General features: G+C 33.1%; 1 protein-coding gene across 4 annotated transcripts in view; it reads right to left on the bottom strand.

Moving 5' to 3' along the window:
- Positions 1 to 13,200, bottom strand: part of FoxP (forkhead box transcription factor P) — a 117,343-nt gene extending 104,143 nt beyond the window's left edge. Inside the window, exons 1-2 of one of the 4 annotated variants that reach the window (XM_088273548.1) lie at positions 12,917 to 13,174; positions 12,152 to 12,384 (exon numbers count right to left, since the gene is read on the bottom strand). The gene's annotated coding sequence lies outside the window, so the exon portion shown is untranslated. Of the gene's footprint in view, positions 1 to 12,145 lie in introns of all 4 variants that reach the window. The other 3 variants (XM_088273554.1, XM_088273563.1, XM_088273571.1) reach the window with 3 other exon arrangements.
- Positions 13,201 to 15,593: the final 2,393 nt, after the last annotated feature.

Raw genomic sequence — 15,593 nt, 5'->3', positions numbered from 1 at the left:
CCCGCTACAGGGCAGAAAGTGTTGTTTTTGCATTTTGGAGAAAAGGTATTGTTTAATTATTTTTTTAAATATAATAAATATTTTTCAAATGGAGAAAAAACAATCAGGTTTTACCTTAAAAGATCTGTTGCAAAGCAAAAAGTTCTACAAGTGGCTTGATATTTATTTTTAATAAATTGTATTATATTTTTAAATTTTAAAAACGTTCTCCTGAAAAATCGAGATTTTAGATTTATGACGTTCTTGAAAGGAGTGGGCGATATAATATCTGGAGTATTGCAACCTTGATTATGGAAGTAATCTTTCAAAATATCAAAGAAATTGAAATACCAGATATCAAAAATAAACAATGATTATGATTTTATGTTTCTATTATGCTACAGTGTTTCTCAAAGTGTATTTTTATTGTATTTCAACACTATTATACTAACTAACCCAGGTTCGATTCCCGGGGGAAGGGGTCGAACAAATATATATGATTTTTTTGCAGAAATAGTTGCATTTTTTTACTCTTTTAGGAATTTTTACAAATTTAAGTATCTTATATATATCACGAGGTTTCACGAGTACAGGTTTGCAACCCTGAGTGCCTTAAATATTGCCTTCATTTTCATTTTCTCATCTCCTATTATCTCTTCATTTCCTTTCCCAAAAATCAATACTGCCCAACAACCTTAGCACTCTCATTTGCAAAACCTATAAATATATTTCACTCCTGTATCCAAAAATCTGCTCTGGACTGATCACCTTGTCTTGTCAACAAAGAAGAAGAAGATAATAATTTGTATTTTGAATCATCAACCACAAAATTTAGATTGAAGAGCCTGCGGTTTGACGTTTCCGCGTAAAAAAATCAAATCGGGCTTCTGTGATGTTTTTTTCCAAAAAATTTCAATAAAAAATACAAAAGTATTGAAAATTTCAGGCCGATTTTACGAAGGAAATCCTCATTTTCATTCATTCAAACCCTTATCCGCACCCCAATGGTGCATAGGGCACTGCATCATATAAACGCAGTGTTTTCTTGATCGTTAACACATGAAGGAAAGGTGATCAGCCCTCCGCTTCAGGTACCAGTCCAGGGCAATATTGAATAAATATTCATGTGTAAACGATCAAGATAACACTGCGTTAATATGACACAGTGCCCTATGCACCATTGAGGTGCGGATAAGGGTTTTATTATTATTATTATTAGTTTCGAAAACAAACAGATATTTTCATCTTCAGGTGAAAATTTTTTACCCTATCAATTTATTATGTATTATTATTTATCTAAATATTTTTTCTCGTTAGTTTTACTTTTTACCTGTAGGTGAAAACATCTGTTAGTTTTCGAAACTAGTTGTGTTTAATGAAATAAAACGCATTGAGTGGTATTATTACATCACAAGTGTAATTATACCACAGGTATCACAAGTGCCTTTCTTTTAAAAAAAATAAGTTAATGCAGAATCATTATAAATAATACATCCATTTTCAATTAAAGTTTTACTCGGTAAAAACCAGTGTTTGTTGAAATAGTGGTATTTACCAAATAAAACCTGGAATGTTTTGAATATTGAAAGCATTAACTTTGTGGATCGTATTGATATATTATTTCGAGAAATAAAAATACTTTGTGTTCTGATCCACTCACATTTTTATTAACCAACTGGTTTCGGCAACAACCTGTTGCCCTCTTCAGTAATAAATTAAACCCTGAAGAGGGCAACAGGTTGTTGCCGAAACCAGTTGGTTAATAAAAATGTGAGTGGATCAGAACACAAAGTATTTTTATTTCTCGAAATAATATAAAACCTGGAATGTTTATCGCAGGTAACAAACGACATTTGGTAGACTGGAGCCTTAAACTGAGGACACGTTTTTAATCAGAAAATGGGGCTATTTCGCGTTGTGATTAGATCAAGGACAGAGATAATCCGTACTACAGTATTCAAGTATTTACTATGTATATTATTATTCATCATATCGACAACTCGTATGCGTATCTATTTACAACAACAAAAAGAAAATACAAACGTAAAAAATGTAGTATTTTTCTGTAATTTTGCAGATTAGACCTAAATCTGCGCTGTGATAGTGTTTTGGCGTTCTATCCCTTGCTAGTGTCCGCCTCCGTAGTGTAATAGTCAGCACGCTCGGCTACCGTTCTGGAGGATCCGGGTTCGATTCCCAGGGGGGGGTAAAATAAATATGAGTGATTTTTCACTGTAATATTTATTCAATATTACCCTGGACTGGTACCTGAAGCGGAGGGCTGATCACATTTCCTTCATGTGTTAACGATCAAGATAACACTGCGATCATATGAAGCAGTGCCCTATGCACCATTGGGGGGCGGATAAGGGTTTTTAAAAAAAAATCCCTTGCTAAAGGATAGCACGATGGAAGTAAATAATAATTATAATAACTTACTAACTAACCATCACGCCGCTTCTCCGCAGGGGTAGGCAGAGAAAATCGAACGCTACACCACTCTGTCTTTGCAAACATTCTTCGCCTCTTCTACATTCATGCATCTCTTCATACATACTTGACGATTATTACGACTCCTGATCCGTCCGCTTTCAAGTATTTGACATACCTGATTGTGCCAGGTTTTCCTCGATCTTCCTCTGCTTCTTTTTCCAACTACATTCGCCTCATAATTTTTTTTAACCGTTCTTTCCTCACTCTTACATTCCACATCGCCCACTCCTTTCAAGAACGTCATAAATCAAAATACTTGATTTTTCAGGAGAACGTTTTTAAAGATAAAAAAATATAATACAATGTATTAAAAATAAATATCAAGCCACTTACAGAACTTTTTACTGTGCAACAGAACTGTTTAGGTAAAACCTGAAGGTTTTTTCTCCATTTGAAAAATATTTAGTATATTTAAAAAAAATATTATACAATACCTTTTCTTCAAAATGCAAAAACAATACTTTCTGCCCTGAAGCGGGTAAATATTAAATTAAAAATATGCCGCTTTTGCTGAGATATAGTAAATTTTCTGGGCATTTCGAAAACATGCACAACTGAAAATTGCCGATTTTTGATTTATGACGTTCTTGAAAGGAGTGAGCGACATGTCCAAATCATCTCAACACACCTTTCTTAATTTTATCGATATTACTTATCTCAGCCTTGCATTCTTTCCTTATTTCATTATTTATTTATTTTATTATTTATTTACGATAATTACAATAATCTTTATAAAATGAAACAACTTGGTCTGAACCACTTTTTTATTGGTACATTTTTTCTCCAACCGGTTTTGACAAGAATCTTGTTATCATCAGGGTTAAACACGTACATGTTCAACCCTGATGATGACAAGGTTCTTGTCGAAACTGGTTGGAGAAAAAATGTACAAATAAAAAAGTGGTTAAAAACAAAGTTGTTTTATTTTATAAAGCTTATAAAATGTGCCACAAAGTATCTGCGAAAAATTCATTGAAGAAGATGAGATTTTGTATACAGATTAGAGGTTTGGCGTTCTATCCTCTCCCCTCACCACAGACGACACGATGGCAGTTAGCAGTTATTGGTCCGAAATCGGCCCTGGCTATAGGTGACGTGAGTGTGCACGTGTGTGTGTGTAGTATTACGTATGCAGCGTGTATGATATATAGATGCTTAAAGGTTAAAAACAAAGTTGTTTTATTTTATAAAGCTTATAAAATGTGCCACAAAGTATCTGCGAAAAATTCATTGAAGAAGATGAGATATTGTATACAGATTAGAGGTTTGGCGTTCTATCCTCTCCCCTCACCACAGACGACACGATGGCAGTTAGCAGCTATAGGTGACGTGAGTGTGCGTGTGTAGTATTACGTATGTAGCGTGTATGATACATAGATGCTCCTTGGGCAAACACGGGCGCGCGTGTGAGCGTGTGAGCGTGTGAGTGTGTGAGTGTGTGAGTGTAAATAAAAACAGGATGTGCCAGACAATACACATAAATAACACAGGATGCGAATGTTTGCTTTAGCATGGAAATACCAACAATGCGCCGCGCCACACTCTACACTACACAAACAGGGATGTCCACCGTCTGTCCGAAAATATTCCCTGAATATTCATCGAATGTACATTCATCATTCGAAACCTCATCCGCACATCCTGCGTTTATATGGTGCAGTGCACAGGGCACTGCACCATATAAACGCAGTGTTATCTTATTATTTTTTGACATCTCATCAAAGATGAAGAAGAATATAGAAGTCTGGACATTTACGGGGCTGACGACCGTCATAGGCTGGTTTAAGTGATCACTTTTCACACGTGTAACATTCACCAATTCTACCCATTTTTGACAACCACACTACTCAAATTCTTGGAAATTCTATATATTTGAAACTATTTTGAAACAGTGTTCTTGAATCACTAGAACTTCACTAGAGACATCTATTGGTGACATGAAAATCAGTGTTTTATTGATAGTTAACACATGAAGGAAAGATGATAGCCCTCCACATCAAGTACAAGTCCAGGGTGATATTCATCTTATTAGACCCCCCTGGGAATAAAACCCAGAACCTCCAGAAGGTAGCCGAGCGTGCTGATCATTGCACTACGGAGGTGGACAAAATATACATAGATGTAGGATCCTGGATAATGTACAATCCTGGATGTACGATACGAATCCTGGATTGTATTCAAATTAAACGCACGGACCTCACATACAAATGAAAGAGTTTCTGCTCAGTCAAAAAGCTTCTTTTCATCTTACCAATAGATGTCTCTAGTGATTCAAGAAAAATGTTTCTAAATTGGTTAACATACAAAGAACTTCCAAGAGTTTGATTAGTGTAGTTGTCAATCATGGGTAGAATTGGTGAATGTTACGTGTGTAAAGTGATCACTTTAACCACCCTTTGACCATCGTTAGCCCCATAAATGTCCAGACTTCTATATTCTTCTTCGTCTATGCTGAGATGTCAAAAAAATATGATTGTTTGATATATATTTTTTTTTCAAACCGCTAAAGATAAAATGTAATAATAGAGTCCATTAATAATATTATTTTAACAATTTTGTTTAATTAGGTAGTAGTAAACAACTAATTCGCTTAAATACTAGTAATTTATATCGATATAAAAAATATTCAATGAAAAGTTATTCATTGATAATTTCGTAAAAAAACATCCTGACTCAATGAAATAAACGTCGAGTCGCATCATGTATCTCGGCGTTTTTATCTCACAGCCGGAGAAGTTGAAATGTTTGGCAGTTTTAGGAAGGTCAAAGCGACAAGATAATATGGTGCGATAATGGTGTCGGGTCAAGAACGAGGTTGGCTGATACAATAGCAGATTTTCTCCATTGATTCCTTGTTCAACATACGCACATACGGACATGTGCTCTGAACTATACGATAGCTAGTTTTATATATATATATTTATATATATATATATATATATATATATATATATATATATATATATATATATATATATATATATAAATATTTATATATATATATATATATATATATATATATATATATATATATATATATATATATATATATATATTTGCTTGGCAAGAAAATAAACATCAATGCAGTTAGTCATTTCTAAGAAGTCAATATATTATTATACTTCCAAGTTTAAAATCCTTTGGGATTTTTTTCAGGGCAATATTAAGCTAGTAAGATATCAAATAGTCAATGATCATGTTTTTGTAAAAAATGACTAGGTCACTTTCTCCTGTATGATTACGAAATATATATATACACATATTTATAAATATATATATATATATATATATATATATATATATATATATATATATATATATATATATATATATATATATACATGAAGTAGTGTGTGTACAATGACTAGGTCGCCCGGGGTTGCATACCTCTACTAAAACAAGCTACCGCAGAGACATTCGAGTCGCTTGTGGTTAGAATTGTACGTAGTAATCAACTAAATTAGAGGTAATTGATATTTTAAGTAAAATCTTCAAGTAAAATTTTATAATCAATATACGTGATTTCTTCACTTATATCTTAATATTTATTCAATATTACCCTGAAGCGGAGGACTGATCACCTTATCTTCACCATTGGGTGCGGATAAGGGTTAGAAGGATGTTTTATTAGTCAATAGTCGAGAATCTAGTTTTCTTTATTTAGTTGGTGTACATCAAAAACTCACAGAAAAAACGGTTATTTGGTGTAATTCGCCGATTTTGTTATATGGAGGTTCGACTGGTTTTCGAAGAAATGAATGATTCGAACACGTTTACGAGCTAAAATGTTGTCAACCCTGATTTCTTAGAGAAGCAACAGCGCTTTGACGAGGGGACATTTGAAAAATAGATTATGTACTTTTAAACTTACTAGTTATGTTTGGAAATGTATACAAGTAGTATCGTGGACTTGCAGCATTTCTCGCAAGATACGATATCGACGCCGGGAACAGAAAAGAGCGAAAGCGACACTAAGTAATTTAAAAAAATATATATCCACAACGATTGTTGCCAGCAGTGGCGTGCACAGAGAATTAATTAAGGTAGGCAGTAGAGGTGGGTGGTAAGGTAAGCTGGTACTACCTACTAAGGTAGGCAGTAGAGATGGGTGGTAAGGTAAGCTGGTACTACTTACTAAGGTAAGCAGTAGAGGTGGGTGGTAAGGTAAGCTGGTACTACTTACTAAGGTAGGCAGTAGAGGTAGGTAGTATCGTGAGCTAGGTACTACTTAATAGGGTAGGCAGTTTTTTTCAATCCGTTTTATCAAGGTTTTCCTTTACTTCCTCTTCTTTTTAAACCTTTATCTGAACCCCAATGGTGCATAGGGCACTGCATCATATAAACGCAATGTCATCTCGATCGTTAACACATGAAGGAAAGGTGATCAGCCTCCCGCTTCAGGTACCAGTCCAGGGTAATTTGAATAAACCTTAGAGAGAAAAAAATCACATATGTTTATTTGACCCCCCCCCCTGGGAATCGAACCCGGGACGGATGATTGGCTTCTATTGGCTTGTGTTTTTGTCTTTCTTTCTTCGGATCGGTGTTCTCGATCGATGCGTGATCACGGTGCGCGTAAACTCGACCAAGCTAAAGGGCGTTTGTGCACTACCCGGAATTTCACCGTCCGGCAGTCCGGTTTTGAAAAATGAAAGCGACTACGACAGTTTAGCGTGAAAGAAAGATGGACAAAAGCACAAGCCAATCATCGTTTTAAAACGCTAACTGAGGTGCCGGACGGTAAAATTCCGTGTAGTGCACATGTTGTTGAAAAACGTTTTGATTATTTACTTTCATATTCTTCTTCATCTATGTTGAGATGTAAAAAACTGTTTTTAAACTGTGTCCATACTCCATTTTGAAATCTTGCTTATTTGTTTAGCTGTCAGGAGATGCCAAATTGCGTGGCTCTTTCTCATATTAAGACATAAATTCATATTCACTTTAAAACCCGCTAATGTATGTTAAATTATTCATAAATTGACAAAAATATGTTTGCATTCGATATAAAGATACATATCTATTACAAAAAACTTGAAATATAAGAAAAAAGGCCGTTTAACCGTCTTCCCATATGAATTTTGTTAACAAAAAAATATTTTTTCTCAAAGATTTTTGCAAAACTGAGTATATTTACATATTATGATTGGATCAATTAACGTGTAATTCGTGTCTATTAACATAATATGTTATATAGCTCACTCCTTTCAAGAACGTCAAAAATCGTCAATTTTCAGTTGTGCATGTTTTCGGAATGCCCATAAAATGTACTATATCCCAGCAAAAGAGGCATATTTTTAAATTATTATTTACCCGCTGCAGGGCAGAAAATGTTTTTTTTTTGCATTTTGAAGAAAAGGTCTTGTTTAATTATTTTTTTTAATAAACTAAATATTTTTCAAATTTAGAACATTCAAGTTTTACCGAAAAAAATCAGTAACACAGTAAAAAGTTCAATAAGTGGCTTGATATTTATTTTTAAAACATTGTATTAAAGGAAGAAAAGGTCTTGTTTAATTATTTTTTTTAATAAACTAAATATTTTTCAAATTTAGAACATTCAAGTTTTACCGAAAAAAATCAGTAACACAGTAAAAAGTTCAATAAGTGGCTTGATATTTATTTTTAAAACATTGTATTATGTTTTTAAACTTTAAAAACGATCTCTTGAAAAATCAAGTACTTTGATTTATGACGTTCTTGAAAGGAGTGAGCGATATGAATTTTGTTAACAAAAAATATTTTTTCTCAAAGATTTTTTGCAAAACTGAGTATATTTATTATGATTGGATCAATTAACCTGTAATTCGTGTCTATTAACATAATATGTTATATGTTACATATCAGTAGAATGTCCGCCTCCGTAGTGTAATGGTGAGCACGCTCGGCTACCGTTCTGGAGGTCCCGGTTGCGATTCTCAAGGGGGGAGTCAAATAATTATAAGTGGTATTTTCACTCTCATATTTATTCTTTATCACCCTGGACTGGTACCTGAAGCGGAGGGCTGATCACCTTTCCTTCATGTGTTAATGATCAAGATAACACTGCGTTTATTTGATGCAGTGTTCTATGCACTATCGGGGTGCGGATAAGAAGAGTTTGAAGAAGAGGAAAGAAGATATATAGAACATTTTGATATAGGTAAGCTTTAAAAATTGAGTGACATTGAATGATCAAAACGGAGTATTTTCATATGTTACACATTTATTTATAGTTAGAAACGATACAGTCATAAAATTTGTGTAAAAAAATATTTACCGTGAATCAGATTTCATTAACGTACTGGTAGACATTACAATAGAGCGACTATTTTTACTTTCAAGGTTTTTATTACTATAAATATCAATAACGGTTTTTAATAGAAGTACGTTCATGAAACTTACTTACATATATATATATATATATATATATATATATATATATATATATATATATATATATATATATATATATATATATATATATATATATATATATATATATATATATATATATATATATATATATATATATATATATATATATATATATATATACATATATATATATATATATATATATATATATATATGTATATATATATATATATATTGAATGTTACCAAGTGTAGTTTAAAATTAGAATTTCATAATTTTTTAATTAATAATATATATATATATATATATATATATATATATATATATATATATATATATATATATATATATATATATATATATATATATATATATATATATATATATATATATATATATATATATATATATATATATATATATATATATATATATATATATATATATATTTATATATATATATATATTTCCATTCGCCAGGAACTACGCTTGGATGGCTTGACTCTGGCCAATATCTGTACCCGACGGATTCTCCAGTTCTTTGGACACGTTGTGCGTGGCAACGAAGATAGCCTGGAACGACTAGTTGTGATCGGTAGCCTGGAAGGAACGAGAGGGAGAGGAAGATCCTCACACGATGGACCGATCAAATTAAGGCAGCAGCAGGCACCTCAGTGGTTGGAGCGCTACGTGCAGCGCAGTCAAGGGATAACTGGAGAAGAGTCATTGCTTCTGCAAGGGTCACAACCCTCAGCAATGAGGAATAAGACGGAGAAGAAATATATTTAAACATCATGTACAGAATAGAAATAAGTAGATTGTCGGGCTTATTGCTGAAAAGCAATATCAGACTAGTAATATTGGTCAAAACGTTTGATACCATATATAGCTGTTTGCAATCAGAGGGTAGATAGTGCTTGAACATTAAAAAAAAACACGTAAATTACATAATATAAATTACATAACAAGGAAGGCAAAGGAAAGGGAGTTTAGGGAAGGAGGTAGAGGGAAAAACAAGGGGAGGAGGTTTGATGGACAGTTAGCAATCTAATAATAGATAGTAATGTCACAGATGTTTCTTCAAAGTTATTAAAGAAAATGCATTTTTACAAGGAAAGGCAATTTATTCCATAGTCTGGCCGCTTGGACAGAGAAGGAATTATTTATTGATTTGACGTTTAATTTGTAGAACTCCATTTTAATTTTTTGAGTCTACTAAGTTGTATCTTATCAACAAAAACACATAAAAAATTAATATTGTGACAATTATTTCGCCTTGTTAGGGCATTATCAAACGAATGTCATTCGAATATCATTCGTTTGATAATGCCCTAACAATTGTCACAACATAATATTTTTTCAATGTGTTTTTGTTATTAAAATACAACTTAGTAGACTCAAAAAATCTGTGTTTGATTTAAAATTGATACATAAAGAGGAGGAATTATTGAAGAATGATGTGTTATGACGAGGAATGGAAAGTGTGCCTTTATCCCAGTCGTACAGGAGAAAGTGACTAACTACCAAAACGTAAAATGTTCAGGAGGGCTATTTAAGTCACTTTTGCTTGGCAAGAAAATAAACACCAATGCAGTTAGTCATTTTTAACAAGTCAATATACTATATTTTCAAGTTTAAAAATCTTTGGGATGTTTTTTAGGGCAATATTAAGCTAGTAAGATATCAAATAGTCAATGATCACGTTTTTGTAAAAAATGCACTTGGTCACTTTCTCCTGTATGACTACGATATATTGTTTCCTCTTTTACTTCCGCATAGAACAAATTACAAATTATAGGAAGTAGGAACTATCAACTCCTTCCTTTTTTAACTCTTGGGATTATCGTCGTTGTGGGTGAAGCGAACATCATAGTCGTGCTCTAGAGGGGATTTATACTTTTTGATCGTTAGTTGCCCAACTACGATATCCATCCACAAATTTCAACGTACAAGAAGGGATTTGATACTCTTGTACGGTAATTCTGTATTGTCGCTATGAAGGTTTATATATTTATTATATGGTAGGGTAGGCGCCATTTTTACAATGGAATATTGCATTTTTTTATATTTTAAGATTTGTTGTAAAATACTAATAAGACCCTTATCCGCACCCCAATGGTGCATAGGGCACTGCGTCATATAAACGCAGTGTTATCTTGATCGTTTATACATGAAGGAAAGGTGATCAGCTCTCCGCTTCAAGTACCAGTCCAGGGTAATATTGAATAAATATTACAGTGAAAAAATCACTCATATTTATTCTTTCCCCATGGGAATCGAACCCGGGTCCTCCAGAACGGTAGCCGAGCGTGCTGACCACTACACTACGGAAGCGGAGGCGGTTCTAAAATAATGTCCCCATTATTAAAATGGATTCTACCAGCGAATATTAGATAAGTTTTCTTGTATTAATAATATTTAAGTACAGTATCCAACAAATTAATTGAAACAAAACTTTTTTTCGCAATTTTCAACACCCTCTAAAAAAATGTTTTGGGATGTTCCTCGTATTATGGACCAGGGCTGCTTCTTTCAGTGACTGAGATGATGAATAGCGATAGGTATTACCCAATTCTACAGGAAAAATATGCTACCAGAAAAACGGAGGTCAAACTGTAATGGAATATTTCAGCAGTATTTAACCCCCTGCCACAAATCCAAAAAAAATATGAAATTCTTCACACAAAAACTAAGAACTGTGTTGGACTGTTTAAGAATTTTGCCAGACATTAAGGTTTACCTAGTTGAAAATCTATCGGCAATCTGTAAGAATCGACTCTCCAAAATTGATTTCACTGCGGTGGAAAAGCTAATTTTGTCTATAATTCAGGTATGGTTTCGAGACGAAAAAATGGCATCCACGTGCCAAAACCTTATATAATAGATGCCAAGAACAGTAAAACCTTTGATTGAGACCATAGATATTATATTGAATATTAATTTGTGATATAACTAATGAACAAAAGATTTTACAAAACATTGTGCGAAAATACGACAAAAAAGTTTTGTTTCAATTAATATGTACGATACTGTATATTCTCCTCCTCTTATGCACAAGGATTTATGGCATATTCAGTTTAAATATCTTAAAAATGATAGTGAACGTGTTTGTTCATAATAAATAAATAAGGTTGTTTCCTAAAAACAATACAATATGTAGATACAATGGATTCAATATCTTATACGAGTATCAATCAAGATTTGTCATATAGTACATTTATTTGTCTCATTCGTCTAGTAGGAAGGTTTAGGCAAGATACAGGATAACTGAGCTCGTAGACGGCCAAAATAAATAAAATAATTAAACGGGGATTACCCTTACAGTCAGTCCAGTGTTGCTAGGTCTCCTCGGCAAATGGCAATCCTATGTTTTTTTGCACTGAAAACACCGAACCGAACTCACAAAGCACTCGACTCCTCGCGCTAACCCGATCGTCCCACAAGTCACTCCTTTTGTAAACATTTCACCGCCATTTTAAACAATTATATCACACAAACAAAACAAATAAACCGAGTAGGTCCTATTCACACGACCGCCCCCGCGCTCCGGCCGAACTTTTCGTGAAAAGAAAAGAAAACATTTTTAAAAAATCGAACGCATAGAATAATAATTAAAGTCCAGGAACTTGCCGCTCGTACATTCGTGTCATTGCGTCATACGACATAATACATGGCGTACAAAGTTTGGTTGTGAGTGTAAAACAAATAAGCAATGTCAAAATAGCCCGCTCGAGTGTGTGTGTAGAACTTAACCAAACATTCTCACACCGGCGCAGGATATGCACGCTATACTAACACCAGCGGACTTCTCAGGAGGACAGATAACGCACACGCACTCCTCAGATAAAAAGCCGACAAAAAACGAACGAAAAATTCGCAAACTCGCGATAAATAGGTACTTATTCGTTACCCCGAGGGCGAGACCCCGAAATTCAAACATAAACGATACATTATACGTATTAAAAACATTTAAAAACACGTAAAACGGTTGACTCGAGCGCGAAAAATAATTATGTATCAATTTGAAGTTTACAGTAGTTTACGGCGCGTTTTCAAGGTAATTATGTAGGTACTTTTATAGACGTACTTTCTATATTGTTTAGTCCAGTTTATTAGTCCCGGTGGCGGTGACGCGGGAACAATGTTGCCGTTTTAAATTTGGTTCGGATGTTTGATTCCCGCCGAAAGTGACAGTTCGTTTCAAATTTGTTTCCGTTCCCGCGCGAAGATGGCGCGTGCCTTTAATCGATACGAATTGATCGATATTAGATCTGGTCGGCCGTCGGCTGTCGGCTGTCGGCCCGGAGGTGGCTGAACACTGACTTTACTGAACACCAGACTCTGGCTAGAGACGGCACGGAACACAGCACTGTCGAATAAAATAAACAACAACATACCTAAATAACCGACTTGTGTCGTTCGGACTTGTGTGCATGTGTGGATGTGTGAAGGGGGCGGGTGCCAGTAACAAACTCTAAAAAAATTAATTTATTTATTACTATCCTTAAAAAATAATAAAAAACGGAAAGCGAAATTCGAGCTTGACAGCGAAAAAAGGCTACACATCACAACCCGGTATTTTCATACATATATTCAGGGCTTTTTTTAAACATAAAAGGTCCTGGAACTCACTTAAAAATATTTTCAAATATCATTTAAACATTCATTACACTACAATATTTTATCGTTTTGACGAATTGTATAAATATAGATTATAATTTCGTAAGCATTGGTTCGTCTAATCGATGTTGCAAATGATTTTTTTTTTAAAAATCCATGAAAAAAGGTGCCGGAACGCCTTTCTACCGCATTATATGGAATAAAAAGCCCACCATATATCGCTCACTCCTTTCAAGAACGTCATAAATCAAAAATCGTCAATTTTCAGTTGTGCGTGTTTTCGGAATGCCCAGAAAATGTACTATATCCCGGCAAAAGCGCCATATTTTTAACTTAATATTTACCTGCTACAGGGCAGAAAGTATTGTTTTTGCAATTTGGAGAAAAGGTATTGTTTAATTATTTTTTTTAAATAAACTATTTATTTTTTAAATACAGAAAAAACCTTCAGGTTTAACCTAAAAAGATTTGTTGCACAGTAAAAAGTTCAATAAGTGTCTTAGTATTTATTTTTAATAAAATGTAATATATTTTTAAACTTTAAAAACGTTCTCCTGAAAAATCAAGTTTTTTGATTTGTGACGTTCTTGAAAGGAGTGAGCGATATGTATATTTCTTTCACTATAAACTCTGCTTATGAATGAATTCAAGGTAGACAAAGTCAAATAATATTGATTTTATTACTGTGCATAATTCGTTATATCGCCCAGCTACGCTTAAAACGATCAAAAATTTTATATTATTTCGTGGAAACAGTCTAACTTTGATTTTGCTAGAAAGAAAAGCTAGGGAAATTGTGCTTCCGGTTCAAAAAAGTTCGCTCTCCAAGTCAACAAATGTAAACTTTTCAGGTCAATAAATTTAAACCTTTCGAGCCAAAAATGTAAAGTAAGCCCCTAAATTGGCATTCTCTTCTTCTTCTCCGTATTATTCCCGATTACTGAGGGTTGTGACCCTTGTAGAAGCAAGTTGGCATATCGTTGGCTTAAACTGTAAAGTGTCCAACTCCATTCGAACTTTGTCTATATGAGAGAATAAAAACATTTTAATCAAACTATCAAACTGAATTTATCAATTCTAAAAAAACTTTTATATTATTCTCACATATATTTGAATGGTATACAACAATTTACTACTGCAAGAGTCGGTGAGTTCTATTTCATCGTTAAATTACAATGTTTTTACTCTATCCCATGGACTAAGCACGAATGAAGTCAGATATTTATACAAATATGAAAATGCAACAAAAAAAAACGAAACATTAAAAGTGCTAATCAAAACAGATTTTTTTCTTATTTGATCTATATCAACATACTTTCCAACTACTGGATGATGTATCAATATTATATGTATATCAAATTGAAACAATGTATCTATAATTTTTATATGAAAGAAGATGGAAAAGATTTCCATCTTCTTACATATAAAAACGATAGATGTTTCATCTCAAGTTAACTATACTTTAATATTCTTTATTAAAATATATTAGTTTTTAAATACATCATCTGCTCAGACATTCAAGAGCAAAAAAAAACTATTTAAAACCTTTGGCATTATAAATTATTACAATTTATAGGATTTTTTCTTAGGAATAAGTCCACCTTTGTGGGCTACGCTTTTAACTAATTTAATAAAAATTACAAAAACGTAAAAAATGCAAAAATGATGTGGTATAATCTTGATGGTAAATTATATGAACGTAAAAGTGGTCCGTATCATATCTCAATGTAAAAATGACTTAGTAATGAACTTTTAATAATTAATATCAATTTAAACACATTCTACTGATATTTGAGACAGCTGTTTTGACTTATCAATCTGTTCTGATCATTTTCAAGGTGAAAAGGCACGTATTTAACAAATCAATAAATTGTACTCAAATGGCCTCTCAGGCAAAGCATAGCTTTATTATAAAATTTAATATATTCAGAAGAATTATTAATCGTATTCTAATTTATAATATTAATAGTAATGTAAACATGATAACCCATTGACGCAAATGTTTGCCTTTGTTATTTGCAAATGAATGCTCCATTTATACCAGGCCAATTATCAAGACCAAAGCGAAGCCAAACTTAAAGACTTAACGTAAAATCGGGATCAAATACAAATTTCTTACACGTTTTCTAATAATTTTCGCATTT

This window comes from Brachycentrus maculatus, unplaced genomic scaffold (assembly GCF_059751285.1).
Source record: "Brachycentrus maculatus isolate JH-2025_06_01 unplaced genomic scaffold, ASM5975128v1 h1tg000033l, whole genome shotgun sequence".
Lineage (NCBI taxonomy): Eukaryota > Metazoa > Arthropoda > Insecta > Trichoptera > Brachycentridae > Brachycentrus > Brachycentrus maculatus.
The sequence above is the reverse complement of the archived record's forward strand: the minus strand, read 5'-3'. Positions and strand labels throughout refer to the sequence as shown.